Genomic DNA, 14,926 nt, shown 5'->3' on the forward strand with positions numbered 1-14,926 from the left:
CAGGAACATTTTCTCTCATCCACTTCCAATTGTCTTCACTGGCTGCAATATCTTTTACTTCAAATCCTACTTTGTTAGCGTCTAAGAAACCAAGCACATCTTGCTGTTTCTTCTTAATCACCGTGGAGCCAGAGGAAGGTGCAATGTACATACGTATCACTATCCTGGGAATAATGGGTGTAGCTGAGTCCTGCAAATGGCCAAAGAGCCTATTTTTTTACATATGATTTTTAATTTTAGTTTGTTAATATAGTAAATGACATTGGTTTATTTTTTTGAATATTATACCAACCTTGCATTCTAGGGGTAAACTCCAGTCAGTCATGAGGTAGTGGCCTTTTTATATATCTTCGGATAAAATTTTTTTAAATTTTAAGAATTTTTGCCTCTATGTCCATGAGGGATATGGGTACTTCTCTTGTAATATCCTTTTCTAACTTTGGTAATTAGGGTAATGGTGGTCACAAAGAATGAAATAAGAAGTATTCCCTTCTCTTCAATTTTCTGGAAGAGTCTGTGCAGCATTAATATTATTTCTTCCTCAAATGTTTGATGGAAATCATCAGGAAAGCACTTGGGCCTGGAGTTTTCTTTACGGGAAGGTTTGTAAATACACATTCAATTTCTTTAATAAGTATAGGGTAATTCAGGTTATCTATTTCTTCTTGAGTGCTTTTTGGTAGTTTGAGTTCTTTCAAGGAATTTGTTTAATTAACTGGCATAAGTATGTTCATAATATTTCCTTATTAGTCTTTTACTATATATAGAATCTGTAGTAATGTCACCTCTCTCCTTCTTGATAATGGTAGTTCGTGTCTCTTTTTTCTTGATCAGTCTGACTAGAGGTTTATCAATTTTATTGATCTCAGAGAACCAGCTTTTGGTTTCATTGATTTTCTCTAATGTTTTTCTGTTTCCTATTGTATTAGCTTTTGCTCAGATCTTTATTACTTCCTTTCTTCTGCTTACTTTGGGTTTAATTTGTTCTTCTTTTCCTTGTTGCTTAGGTCATTGATTTGTGATCTTTCCTAATACTGTCATTTAGTACAATACAGATGACTTTATTTGTCCTCTTTTCTAATATAGTCATTAGTTGCTTAGTCATAAATTTCTCCTTAGGTATTACCTTAGTGACATCTGGAAATTTTGATATGTAGTGGTTTTCATTTTCATTACATTCAAAATATATTCTAATTTCCCTTTAAATTTCTTCTTTGACCTATGGATTATTTAGAAATGTGTTATCTAGTTTCCAAATATTTGAAAATTTTCAAGATAACTTTCTGTTATTGATTTCTTTTTTTTCTCAGTTCAAGTTTAATAGAAACTACAAAAGATCAAAAGTGATACCCTACTACTGTACACATCAGTTGGCCTGCCCCAGAATACAGCTCAGACCATTCCCCCCAGAGGAAGAAAGGCTGGCCTCCCCAACACCTGCAGGAAAGTGTCCTGTCCCACACCACATCTGGGCTGAGTGTAAGGTTTGTATTTTAAGCATGACAATAGTACAAAAGAGGTTTTGTTTTATGGCCGCCTACTACAGCCTGGTCCTAAAAAGGCCCAGCGCTCACTTCGGCTTAGAGAAATATTCTTTGCTCTTCTGGACATCAGGCTTAATGGTATCACAGCCAGGCTTCCAGCCAGCTGGGTACACTTCCCCATGTTTGTCAGTTAACTGGAAGGCCTGAACTAGTCTCAGTGTCTCATCCACAGAGTGGCAGACAGGAAGGTCATTTATGGTGATCTGTCAAAGGATACCTTTATCATCAATAGTAAAAAGGCCCACAAATGAGATGCCTTTGTCAGCCTTTAATACCCCATAGTTCTGAGCAGTGTTGCGCTTGGGATCTGATATCAAGGCAATGTTCATGGGTCCCAGTCCTCCTTGTTTCTTGGGTGTGTTGATCCATGCCAGATAACAGAAGTGAAAATCCACAGAAGCACCCATCACTTGGCAGTTGAATTTCTTAAATCCATCTGCCCTATCACCTTTATGGGGCACACAACGGTGAAATCAAGAGGGTAAAAGAATAACACAACACATTTTCCTTTGTAGTCAGATAGGCTGATATCTTTTAACTGACCATCTGGCATAATAGATGTTGCTTTGAACTGGGGGGCAAGGTGCCCAATTTTGGCATTTCCTGAAAACATATTGCTATCAGCAGTTCTCAGACAGAAACCACCAGGACCAGTCAGGAAGAAGACAGGCCTCTGTTATTGATTTCTACTTTAATTCTGTTGTGGCCAGAAAACATACTTTGTATGACTTGAATCCTTTTAAATTTATTGACTTGCTTTGTGTGCTAGCATATGGTCTATTTTGGTAAATGTTTCATGTATATTTTGCTGTTGTTGGGTAGAGTGTGACTAATGTGATATGAAATCTTAGCTTTTTTATTAAAGGTGTGAATTTCCTTCCTCATAATCTCATCAGAGAAGAGCAGAGAGTAAGCTAGTGGCAACATTCCCAAAAATCTAAGGCTAAATAAAACCAAAAGGTAAAGAAAGGCTTATATCCCTAGTGAATTGAGGACTGGAGTCAGATGGCTTGGTTTTAGTTTTGGCTTGGTCTCTACTATCTGTGTGACTTTGTAACTTGGAGCAAGTCACTTCAACTCTTAGGCCCTGATTTTCCATCTTTAAATTGAGAGATTCATTTACATTTGCTGAGTTCATTGTAAATTGGGAAATAACAAGAAGTAAGGAAATGTATTTGACTTTTGATCCAGTGAGAAATAGTCTGGAAATCTACTCTAAGGAAAGAATCTGAAATACAAAAGTTTACATGATGTCAGTAGTATTTGTATAATAGTGAGAAACTGGACCATCTATAGGTACATCGATCAAGAAATGACTAAGTAAATTATGGTTCATCAAATCTATGTTTCAAATGAAAACTAATGATGTGTTAAAAGCAAAATACAAAATAATACATTTACAATGATTATAACTACATTAAAGAGTGTGTAGGAAAGGAACTAAAAGTAAGTCCTATAAAATATGAATAGTTGTTAATAATTAAGGTGGTAGGAAATATGGGCAATTTTTTCACATCTCTATTTACTAACTTACTGATAAAGTGCAATATATTGATGAACAAATGTGCAACATGAAACTAAATTTAGCAAAAATGAAATTTATTTAATTAAAGAATTTTGACAAGTTGAAGCTTTAAATTCCCTTCCAGCTCCAATATGCTATAATTCTGCTTCATGAAAAGGAAAAATAACATTTCAAGAGTGTTTGTCTAACTTTCAGTTTTCCACTAGAAATAACCTAATTTGGAAACTTGATGCTTCCGATTATAAAATTACTGAGTTAAGAGGAGGATTAGTCAGATTCTATTTCTGAGAGTGCCTTCCATGGGCAGAGCAACAGTGAAGGAGAACCATGGTATTCAATGGAAGTTTCCAAGCCAGGTGGGGAGAAGAAACCAAAAAACAGGAGAGGAAACTAAAAGATGGTAGAGGGGAAACAGGGTAGAAGAAAAAGACAAAAAATAAAAGGCTGAACAGATGGTGAGTGAGAGTTTTCCATCATCAGCTGTCTAGATGCCACCTTTGCTGTAAGTCACCTGTAGGACACTAGGTCCCAAAATTGTTATATATAAATATATATTTTTTCATTGCTATATATAAGATTTTGATTTTTTTCTTGTATCCATCCTACTTCAAGGAACTAAAAGCCCTCTCTTCTCACTATCTCCCCTAGTCTTTTTAAAAAAATTTTTATTGGAGTATAGTTGATTTACAATGTTGTGTTAGTTTCAGGTGTACAGCAAAATGAATCAGTTATACACATACATATATCCACTCTTTTTAAGATTATTTTCCCATATAGGCCATTACAGACTATTGAGTAGAGTTTCCTGTGCTATACAGTAGGCCCGTATTAGTTATCTATTTTATATACAGTAGTATATATATGTTAATCTCAGACTCCTAATTTATCTCTCCCCATCCCCTCTCTATCCCCTTTGGTGACCATAAGTTTGTTTTCTGTGTCTGTGAGTCTATTTCTGTTTTATAAATAAGTTCATTTGTATCACTTTTTAGATTCTGCATGTAAGTGATATCATATGATATTTGTCTTCTCTGTCTGACTTACTTAGTATAATAATCTCTAGGTCCACCCATGTTGCTGCAGATGGCATTATTTTGTCCTTTTTATGGCTGAGTAATATTCCATTGTATATACATACCACATCTTCTTTATCCATTCCTGTGTTGATGGATGTTTAGGTTGCTTCCATGTCTTGACTATTGGAAATAGTGTTGCAACGAACATTGGGATGCATGTGTCTTTTTGAATTAGGGTTTTCTCCAGATATATGCCCAGTAGTGGGATTGCTGGGTTATATGGTAGCTCTATTTTTAGTTTCTGAAGGAACCTCCATACTGTTTTCCATAGTGGCTGCACCAATTTACATTCCCACCAACAGTGCAGTAGGATTCCCTTTTCTCCACACCCTCTCCAGCATTTAGTGTTTGTAGATTTTTTGATGATGGCCATTCTGATGGGTGTGAGCTGATACTTGATTGTAGTTTTGATTTGCATTTCTCTAATAATTAGTGACGTTGAGCATATTTTCATGTGCTTTTTGGCCATCTGAAGTGCCCTAGTCTTTGGCCTCAAATTCCCTCAGGCTCTGGGGCCCCTCTTGTTGCCCTCTTGGATGGACGCTCCCTGCCCTGACAGGCACCCATGGTCAGCCAACTCCAAGTCACCTCCAGCATAGCCCTATGGCATTTCAGTTGTTTTATAATTTTTATCAAATAAAATTTATTGCTTTTTTAATCCTAGCTATTATAGAAAATCTGGAAATTACAAGAAGAAAAGGACAAAATGATTGAAATCACCTGTAATTCCTCCACCTGAAGACAATATGGTTCTTCAAATATTTTTTCTGTGTATGTATATAACTTTTTTTTTAAAGTAGGACTATACTGTATATATTGTTTTAATACCCAACATTTTCACCAAGAACTATATTATGTAGTGTTCCCATGCCATCAAATATTCTTTTAATGATTTCAGTGTTCCATTATGAATATGCAAGAATTTAAAAAATAATTACATATTGTAGAATATTCAGTTTTTTTCCCAATGCATTGCTATTATAAGCTTTATCACTACAATTGATAGTGGTTTGAGGGCCAAGTTATAAGGCTTAGTTCTAGACTTGGCCTGGTTCCTAATTGTGTGACTCTGTAACTTTAAGGAAGTCACTTAAACTCTTAGGCCTTGAGTTTCCCATCTTTAAAATGGTGAGACTTTTAATTTGCATTGCCAAATCGCCCTCCAGAGAGGTCATATCCATTTACCAAAGTGTATGAAATTGTTTGTTTCTCCACAACCTTACCACCACTGTTTTTTTTTTTTTAACATCTTTGTCATTTTATTTATTTATTTATTTATTTATTTATTTATTTATTTATTTATTTATGGCTGCATTGGGTCTTCATTGCTGCACATGGGCTTTCTCTAGTTGCGGCGAGCAGGGGCTACTCTTCGTTACAGTGCACAGGTTTCTCATTGTATTGGCTTCTCTTGTCGCGGAGCATGGGCTCTAGGCACGCGGGCTTCAGTAGTTGTGGCTCGCGGGCTCTGGAGTGCAGGCTCAGTAGTTGTGGTGCACGGGCTTAGTTGCTCCGCAGCATGTGGGATCTTCCCAGACCAGGTCTTGAACCCATGTCCTCTGCATTGGCAGGCGGATTCTTAACCACTGTGCCACCAGGGAAGTCCCTTTGTCATTTTAATGAGTAACAAAACTGGGGTTTTTTTTTTTTACATCTTCATTATTTTAATGAGTAACAATATCTCTCTAAAAATAATTAATTGTGTTTCATCTTAATTTGTATTTCTTTGATTATTCCTTTGTCATTTGGACTTTGTCAATTACGTGTCTATACTTTGTCCATTTTTCTATTTGGGCATTTGTCTCTTTAATGTTTTGTAAAACTCTTCATATAGTGACAAATTTTTTTTTCTACTACATATGTTGGAAATATTTTTCCCTACAGGAAGTCATTTACACTTAAGTTTGAAACAGTTTAATTTCAAAAACTTCTAAAGCAGAAAAAAACATGCAGTGAGGACTTCCCTGGTGGCACAGTGGTTAAGAATCCACCTGCCTGGCAGAAACAGAGACACAGATGTAGAGAACAAACGTATAGACACCAAGGGGGGAAAGTGGCGGGTGGTGGTGGGGGAGATTGGAATTGACATGTATACACTAATATGTATAAAATGGGTAACTAATAAGAACCTGCTGTGTAAAAATAAAATAAAATTTAAAAAAATTTTTAAAGCAGAAAAAAAAAAAAATCCACCTGCCAATGCAGGGGACACAGGTTCGATCCCTGGTCCAGGAAGATTCCACATGCCGCAGAGCAACAAAGCCCGTGCAACGCAACTACTGAGCCCACGTGCCACAACTACTGAAGCCTGCGCACCTACAGCCCATGCTCTGCCACAAGAGAAGCCCCCGATCATCTCAACTAGAGAAAGCCCGCGCGCAGGAACGAAGATCCAATGCAGCCAAAACTTAATTAATTTTTTTAAAAAGTGTTTCTTTCTAAAAAAAAAAAAAAAAAAAAAAAAAACATGCAATGGAAGTTCCCTTGTTAACTCCAAGCAGCTTAAGAAGACCCAGCAAGGGCTTCCCTGGTGGCGCAGTGGTTGAGAGTCCGCCTGCCGATGCAGGGGACGTGGGTTCATGCCCCGGTCCGGGAGGATCCCACATGTCACGGAGCGGCTGGGCCCATGAGCCATGGCCGCTAAGCCTGTGCTCCGCAACGGGAGAGGCCACAACAGGGAGAGGCCCGCGTACCTCAAAAAAAAGAAGACCCAGCAAATCTACAGCTGTTCTGTCTGAAAGCACACGGCCAAGACCTGTCTAAGAGTAAGGGCTAAATAAGTGATAGCTGTCATACTTAATGATGATGATAATATCTAAAGGAGAGTCTTTTGACTCTCCATCCAGTCCCCTTGTCACTTGTCCCCTTTTGTGCTCCTCGTTTCGTGTCGCTCCATTTCATCCTCTAAAATGTTCTTGTGAGTATGAAGAAAGGGGATAGTTTCTCCAACAAACCTGAGGATCCTGAGAAAATCAAAGGACTAAAAAGAACGAAGAGAGGGGAGAGGGAGGAGAACTCACCACCTTTGGAATTAGGGGCCCTTTGTCCCTCACCGGCTGAGCTGGAGTCTCCAAGCTGGGAACATACCTCTGCCCATTCAGGGAGATGAGGCATCAGGCAGGAACATCAGGAAGGACTCCGGAGGTGGGCCTGGGAAAAGTTCATCTGTTATTCTAATGCCTGAAGCCCTCAGCCAGGGGCTCCATCTGCTCGACAGACTCCCTTCCAGCTGTCCCTATACACCAACAAGCCACGCCCCGCCTGTCTGCCCCGATAAAGGAGCAGAGCAAAGAGGAAACTCCCTAAAAGCAGGGAAGCCTCCCAGCGCTGCCGGGGTAAGGGACTTTTGGCCTCAGCTCCTTCTCCCGTCCAAGCCAACTGCATAGTGATTGCTTTCGATACATTTTGATCCTATCACACCCTTTCTTAAAAGCTTGCTCCTCTTTACTTTCCAAATCAGAGTAAAACTGAAGATTGGTTTCAAAGACACCCACCAATTAGCCACCTTCTTTAACTCACTACCTTTATCTCCAACTGCACCCTGACATGTGCTTTCTGATAAACTTGCTGACTGTCCCCCAATATGTGATAAACCCTTTCCCGCCTACCTTGCTTTCAGAATATCCATAATTTTATATGCATAATATCCATAAGTGTTTCCTTAACCATGCATTATATACTTTTATGTATTTTTGAACTTTATAAAGATGGAGCACGTTGTACATAATTCCCTGTGATTTCCTTTTTTCACTCAACATTAGTTTCTGAGTCCAGCTGACACCTATGGTATCTCACACCATGTCCCCTCAGCCCACTCAATTTCAGGGTAGCTGAGACTTGAAGGCAAGCTGCTAGCATGCCACCTCGCAGGCCACAGCAGCTCTTCGCTTATCTGACTGGGGCTCTTTACAAAGCTTGAGAAGGCTGTTCAGCCTGTGTGTAACCCAGGGGTTCAGGAAAGTTATTGCCCCAGGGGATTGATCAATGGGGCTTGGGGCAGGGAGTGGGGGGGTGGAAGTAAGTGGAAAATGGTCCAGTCCCCACATCTTCAGAGGGACAATTCTGAGCTGTATTCCACACAATTTCTCAGGGAGTTCTCAGCAAATGAGCTACTGTCATCAGTAGTTCAATAATGCACATCTTATTGGTTTGTCTTCCGTCTTTTTTTAAAAGAAATTTATTTATTTATTTATTTAATTTAGTTTTGACTGCGTTGGGTCTTCGTTGTTGCATGCGGGCTTTCTCTGGTTGTGGCGAGGGGGGGCTACTCTTTGTTGCCGTTTGTGGGTTTCTCATTGCGGTGGCTTCTCTTGTTGCGGAGCATGGGCTCTAGGTGCACGGGCTTCAGTAGTTGTGGCATGTGGGCTCAGTAGTTGTGGCTCACGGGCTCTACAGCACAGGCTCAGTAGTTGTGGCGCACGGGCTTAGTTTCTCTACAGCAAGTGGGATCTTCCCGGACCAGGACTCGAACCCGTGTCCCCTGCATTGGCAGGCAGATTCTTAACCACTGTGCCACCAGGGAAGTCCCTTTCATCATTTTCTTCTCACTCGCTACTTCTGATTCCTAGGATCACCTCCTAAATAAACTCTTGCACTGAAGAATTTGTCTCACACCCTGCTTTGGGTGGAGTACAAGTTAAGACACTGAAATCTATCCGTATTGATTGATAGAACTCTGGGACGTTCATCCACCACTGTGAGGTAGATCATTGTATGAATATACCAAAAATTTGTCCATTCCCTCATTGATAAAAGTGAGGGTTGTTTCTGGGCTTTTGCTTTTACAAACAGTACTGCTATGAACATTCTTTTTTTTTTTTTTTTTTTTTTAATTTATTTGGTTGCGCCGGGTCTTAGTTGAGGCAGGCGGGCTCCTTAGTTGCAGCACATGAGCTCCTTAGTTATGGCATGTGAACTCTTAGTTGCAACATGCATGTGGGATCTAGTTCCCTGACCAGGGATTGAAACCCTGCATTGGCATCGCGAAGTCTTATCCACTGCGCCACCAGGGAAGTCCCCATGAACTTCATTCTTATCTGAAAGTATAACCAACAGACAAACTATTGTTATTCAGACTTGGGTATTTGGCAGGTGTTTTCTCTAAAATGAACAAAGGGCACCTGTCGCTTGAAGGAAAACAACTGACAGTATTTGTTGCCAAAGTGATTTGATATTTTGGTTGGAAATTAGCAGTTTTATCTGCTACTGTGAGCTTGATAGTTTCCCACTAAAGGAAGATTTTTCTGATGAGATTGGTAGTGACATTAGTGAATGCGAGTTTTTTATGTTATACAATGAAATGTGTCAACATTTGAAATATCTGCACAGTGAACCAATAAATTCTAAATGACTAATACATGTCTTGACAACTATGCATAAGTAAAAGAGCCACCAATATGCAAGACAATCTGGTGGATTTTACTGGAACAGAGTATAAAAAGTTCATTGGTGTATTATATATTTGAAAGTTGCTAAAAGAGTAGATCTTAAATGTTCTCATCACAAAAAAGAAATGGTAATTATGTGACATGATGGTGGTGGCAGCTACCTTTATTATGGTAATCAGTTTTCAATCTATAAGTGTATGAAATCAAGGGATTGTATACCTCAAACTTACACAATGTTATATGTCAATTATATCTCAATAAAGATGGGCAGGGAAAGAAAGGAAGAGTTCACTGGTATGGTTTTAGATTCCATGCTGCATTAACCTTAAAGCAACTACCACTTGTCAAGTTTCTTCTTGCATCAAAAAAAAAATATCCACAATTATTTGAGGTGATTGAAATGCTCCTTTTCCAGGGAAGCCTCCTACACTGATGGGGGAATGTAAGTTGGTGCAGCCACTATGGAAAGCTGTATGGAGGTTCCTTAAAAAACTAAAAATAGAGTTGCCATATGATCCAGCAATCCCACTCCTGGACATATATCGAGAGGAAACTATAATTTGAAAAGATACATGCACTTCAGTGTCCATAGCAGCACTATTTACAATAGCCAAGATGTGGAAGCAACGTAAATGTCCATTAGCAGATGAATGGATAAAGAAAATGTGGTGTATATATATATACAGTGGAATATTACTCAGCAATAAAAAAGAATGAAATAATGCTATTTGCAGCAACATGGATGGACATACTAGACAACATGGATTGTCATACTGAGTGAAGTAAGTCAGACAGAGAAAGAGAAATATCGTATGATATTGCTTATATGCAGAATCTAAAAAAAAATTATACAAATGAACGTATTTACAAAACAGAAACAGACTCACAGACTTAGAGAATGAACTTATGGTTACCACAGGGGGAAGAGTAGACAGAAGGGATAGTTAGGGAGTTTGGGATTGACATGTACAAGCTGCTATATTTAAAAAGGATAACCAGGGACTTCCCTGGTGGCACAGTGGTTAAGAATCTGCCTGCCAATGCAGGGGACATGGGTTCGATCCCTGGTCTGGGAAGATCCCACATGCCACAGAGCAACTAAGCCCATGCACCACAACTACTGAGCCTGTGCTCCAGGTCCCGCAAGCCACAACTACTGAGCCCGTGTGCCCACGCACCTAGAGCCCATGCTCCACAACAAAAGAAGCCATGCAATAAGAAGCCCACGCACTGCAGCAAAGAGTACCCACTGCTTGCCACAACTAGAGAAAGCCCACGTGCAGCAACAAAGACCCCACACAGCCAAAACGGAATTACATTAATTAATTCATTAATTAATTTTAAAAAGTTTTCCTTACACCCTTGATTGTTGGTAAATTGTCTTGTACAATGTCCTGCATTCTGGATTTGGCCAGTTGTGTCCCTGCAGTAACATTTAATTTATTTCTCTATCCCTCAGGTTTCTGAAACTGGAAAGCTACAGGTTTGATTAGATTCAGGTCCACTTCTGAGCTGTGTGACCTGGATGAGAGCCTTGACCTTTCTGTGTCCCAGTTTCCTTACTAGTAAATTTTTTTTCTGGCTGCACCATGTGGCATGCAGGATCTTAGTTCCCTGACCAGGCGTGGAACCCGTGCTCCCTGCAAAGGAAACTCAGAGCTCTAACCATTGGACCACCAAGGAATTCTCCTTACTAGTAAATTTTTTTTACACTTTTCTTGATTTTTTCAGGAAAATTGACTTTTTAGAATTTTATCATAGTCTCATACACCAGAACAATAAATAAACCACTTTTTTTAAAGGTTATATTCCATTTATGGTTATTATTTAGTATAGGCTCTATTCCCTGTGCTGTACAATATATCCAGTAGCTTATTTATACACAGTAGTTTCTACCTTTGTGGTAAATTGAGGATAAGAATGGTAGCTCATTCATTGGGTGTAAGGATTAAATTAGTTAAAACATGTAAAATACTTAGAACTGTGCTTTACACCCAATAAATGGTAGCTAGTATTATTATCTGAGGAAAGTCTCTAACTTGAAAGCTAGAGACCAAAATAAACAACAAGAGACAATCTAGGAAGTGAAAGAAAATGGCAGAAAACTACAACTGATATCCTCAGAAACATGAAATAAGAGAAGATCCTGAATCCACAACACGAAAGCAAGAGGCTACCAAAAGGAAAGTCAGGGAACCAGGAAAAACACTTGGAAATTAAAATTTTATAGCAGAAATGAACAAATTCAACAGAAAAACTACAGGATAAATTTCAGAAAAATCTCTCATACAGACTTCCCTGGTGGTCCAGTGGTTAAGACTCCACACTCACAGTGCAGGGGGCCCGGGTTCGATCCCTAGTCAGGGAACTAGATCCCGCACGCCACAACTAAGAGCTTGCATGCTGCAACTAAAAGATCCCGCATGCCACAACTAAGACCCGGCACAGCCAAGTAAATAAATACATACATACATACATAACAATGTAACTACTAAAAAATCTATTATAAAGTTAAAATAAACAAAACCAAGGGATGGAAAATGAGAGAAAAATGATGAAAAAAACAAGGGAATCTAACAGAGAGAAAATTTCCCAGAATTGAAGACTGTATGTTTCCTGATTGAAAGGGACCCCTGAGTACCTAGAGCAATGAATGAAAAAGCCTTACATTATTATTACTTATCATGATGAAGGTTCGAAACATCAAGGATAAAGGAAAAATATATGTCCCAAAAGCTTCCAAAAACAAGTGAACAAAAATTACATAAGAAGTAAAGGAAATCAGAATAAATCAAACTTCTCAAAAGTCTAGCCACATGAGAAGCTAGATAACAGTGGATCAATGCCTTTAAAATTCTGAGGGAAAATGATTTCCAACCTGGAACTCTGTACCCTGCCAAACTGTCAATCAAGTGTGAGAGCAAAATAAAGCCATCTTTAGACAAGCAGGGTTACAAAAATGTACCTCCCATGAACTTATTCTGGGGAAATTACTGGGGAATGAGCTCCTCCAAAATGAGAGAATAAGCCACAAATAGGAATATCCAAGAGACAGGGGATTTGGCACAGGGGAGGAGATGCAAGTCCCCAGAAGGTGGTTATGGGAAGTCTCAGGACAACAGGTGGATAGCAAAGCCAAGATGACAGCTTGGAGTGAGAGGAAGATAGGCCTAAGGAACAATGTCTCTAAAGGAAAAAAAAAAGTTGAAAAGTATCGGATTCATGTGACCAGATAGAAAGACGTTTTATAGTCCTGATGGAGAGTTTATGGAATAATTAACAGTAGATGCATAGATAATTACACAAATGAAAAAAATAGGCAATTTTTGACTCCAGGAAAAAAAGAGTTGTAGAGTTGTTTAATAAAGTGGATGTAATCTTAGTACGGTATACACTGTAAAAATATTCTTTTTTACTCTTAGGAATAGTTATATTCATGTAAACACTGACTCAATCAACCAGGGAATTTTGTAGACTGGCCAAGAGTCTGTTGATGGTCGAGAGAGAGAGAAAGAGAGATCATAAACTCATGGAGGAAGAACAGAGGGGACTTTCACTCCCTCCTGGCTCCAGCCTTCACCTTTCTGATGAAGAATCACAAACCAGTATCTATACACCTGTGATTTTCTGCAGCCCTATACTTACTGGACAACTCTTCTTGCTTACTGCCACCTGTAAGTGTAAACTAGCTCTCTCTGTCTCTGTCTCTCTTTCTCTTTCTCTCTCTCTCCCTCTCTCTCCCTCTCTCTCTCACACACGCGCGCGCACACACACACACACACACACCTGTGACTTATCCTCTTCCTCATCCTTTCCCAAGCCAACTCATCATACCTTCACTTTTATCAGTGGCTCCATTCTTTTTCCAATCTTCCAGTTTGGCTTTTCCACTACTTAATACCCTATATTCAGTCTGTTTCTGTTGGTTTTGTAAAGCCTTCCAAAGTCCCTACCCTGTCCCTAGCTGTAATCTAATCCAGAACTTATATGAACTTAATAAAGTGTACAATGTGACAAAAATGTAAAAGAAAGTGTAAATCTTGCTAAAGTTTAAATGTTCATTGTAGAAATTTTGGAAAATATAGAAAAGCACAAAGAAGATAAAAATAATCTCCATTCTTAATTCTAATTTGTAATTTGGTGTGTTTCCATCCAGTCTCTTTTTCATGTGTATATAATAATCTTTTCTGAAACAATAAAACAAATATTGTGACTATGTTGTATATGCCTCTTTGTAACTTTTTCATTTACTAAAATAAAAACATTTTATTACATAAAAAATTCTTCTATGTCATCTTAATGGCTGCATAGAATCCCATTATAGCTATCATATAATTTATTTAATTGACCCCATTTATAAATATTTTCGTTGTTTTGGTTTTTTACTCTTAGGAATAGCACCATCTCTGATTATTTAGTTAGGATAACTTAAAAGTGTAGTTGCTGAGTCAAAGTTGTGCTTATTTTTTTTTCAATGTGGTTAAAAAAAACCCCCACATAACATAAAATTTACCACCTTAAGCTTTAAACAAATTTTTAATGGAAGTATAATTGATGTACAATATTACATGTTATAGGTGTAAAATATACTGATTCACAATTTATAAAGGTCATATTCCATTTAGAGTTACTACAAAATACTGACTATATTCCCTGTGTTGTACAATACATCCTTTAGCTTATTTATAGTTTGTACCTCTTAATCCCTTACCCCTATCTCGCCCCTCCCCACTTTCCTCTCTCCACTGGTTACCACTAGTTTGTTCTCTATTTTGTGAGTCTGTTCCTTTTTTGTTATACTCACTACACTAGTTTGTTTTATTTGTTAGATTCCACATATAAGTGATATTATACAGTATTTGCCTTTCTCTGTCTGACTTATTTCACTTAGTCCATCCATACTGCTGCAAATGGCAAAATTTCATTCATTTTTATGGCTGAGTAATATTTCATTGTATATATATATATATATATATATATATATATATATATATATATATGACACATCTTGTTTAACCATTCATTTGTTGATGGACACTTAGCTTGCTTCCATGTCTTGGCAATTGTAAATAATGACACTATGAACATTGGGGTGCACGTATCTTTTCGAATTAGAGTTTTCGTTTTCTTCGGATATATACCCAGGAGTGGAATTGCTGGGTCATATGGTAGTTCTATTTTCAGTTTTTTGAGAAAACTCCATACTGTTTTCCACAGTGGATGCACCAATGTACATTTCCACCAACAGTGTACAAGGGTTCCTTTTTCTCCACATCTTCATCAACATTTTTTATTTGTGTCTTTTTGATGATAGCCATTCTGACAGGTGTGAGATGATATCTCATTGTGGTTTTAATTTGCATTTCTCTGATGATTAATGATGTTGAGCATCTT

General features: G+C 38.3%; 1 protein-coding gene and 1 pseudogene across 2 annotated transcripts in view; both read right to left on the reverse strand.

Moving 5' to 3' along the window:
* Nucleotides 1-14,926, reverse strand: part of ERMAP (erythroblast membrane associated protein (Scianna blood group)) — a 32,901-nt gene that overhangs the window by 15,502 nt on the left and 2,473 nt on the right. Inside the window, exon 1 of one of the 2 annotated variants that reach the window (XM_059074400.2) lies at nucleotides 7,166-7,175. The exons of the other annotated variant lie outside the window; for it this stretch is intronic. The gene's annotated coding sequence lies outside the window, so the exon portion shown is untranslated. Of the gene's footprint in view, nucleotides 1-7,165; nucleotides 7,176-14,926 lie in introns of those variants that run through there. 2 annotated transcript variants of the gene reach the window in all.
* LOC131762827 (peroxiredoxin-1 pseudogene) lies at nucleotides 1,571-2,157 on the reverse strand (annotated as a pseudogene).

Source organism: Kogia breviceps, chromosome 1 (assembly GCF_026419965.1).
Source record: "Kogia breviceps isolate mKogBre1 chromosome 1, mKogBre1 haplotype 1, whole genome shotgun sequence".
In the NCBI taxonomy this organism is placed as follows: Eukaryota; Metazoa; Chordata; class Mammalia; order Artiodactyla; family Physeteridae; genus Kogia; species Kogia breviceps.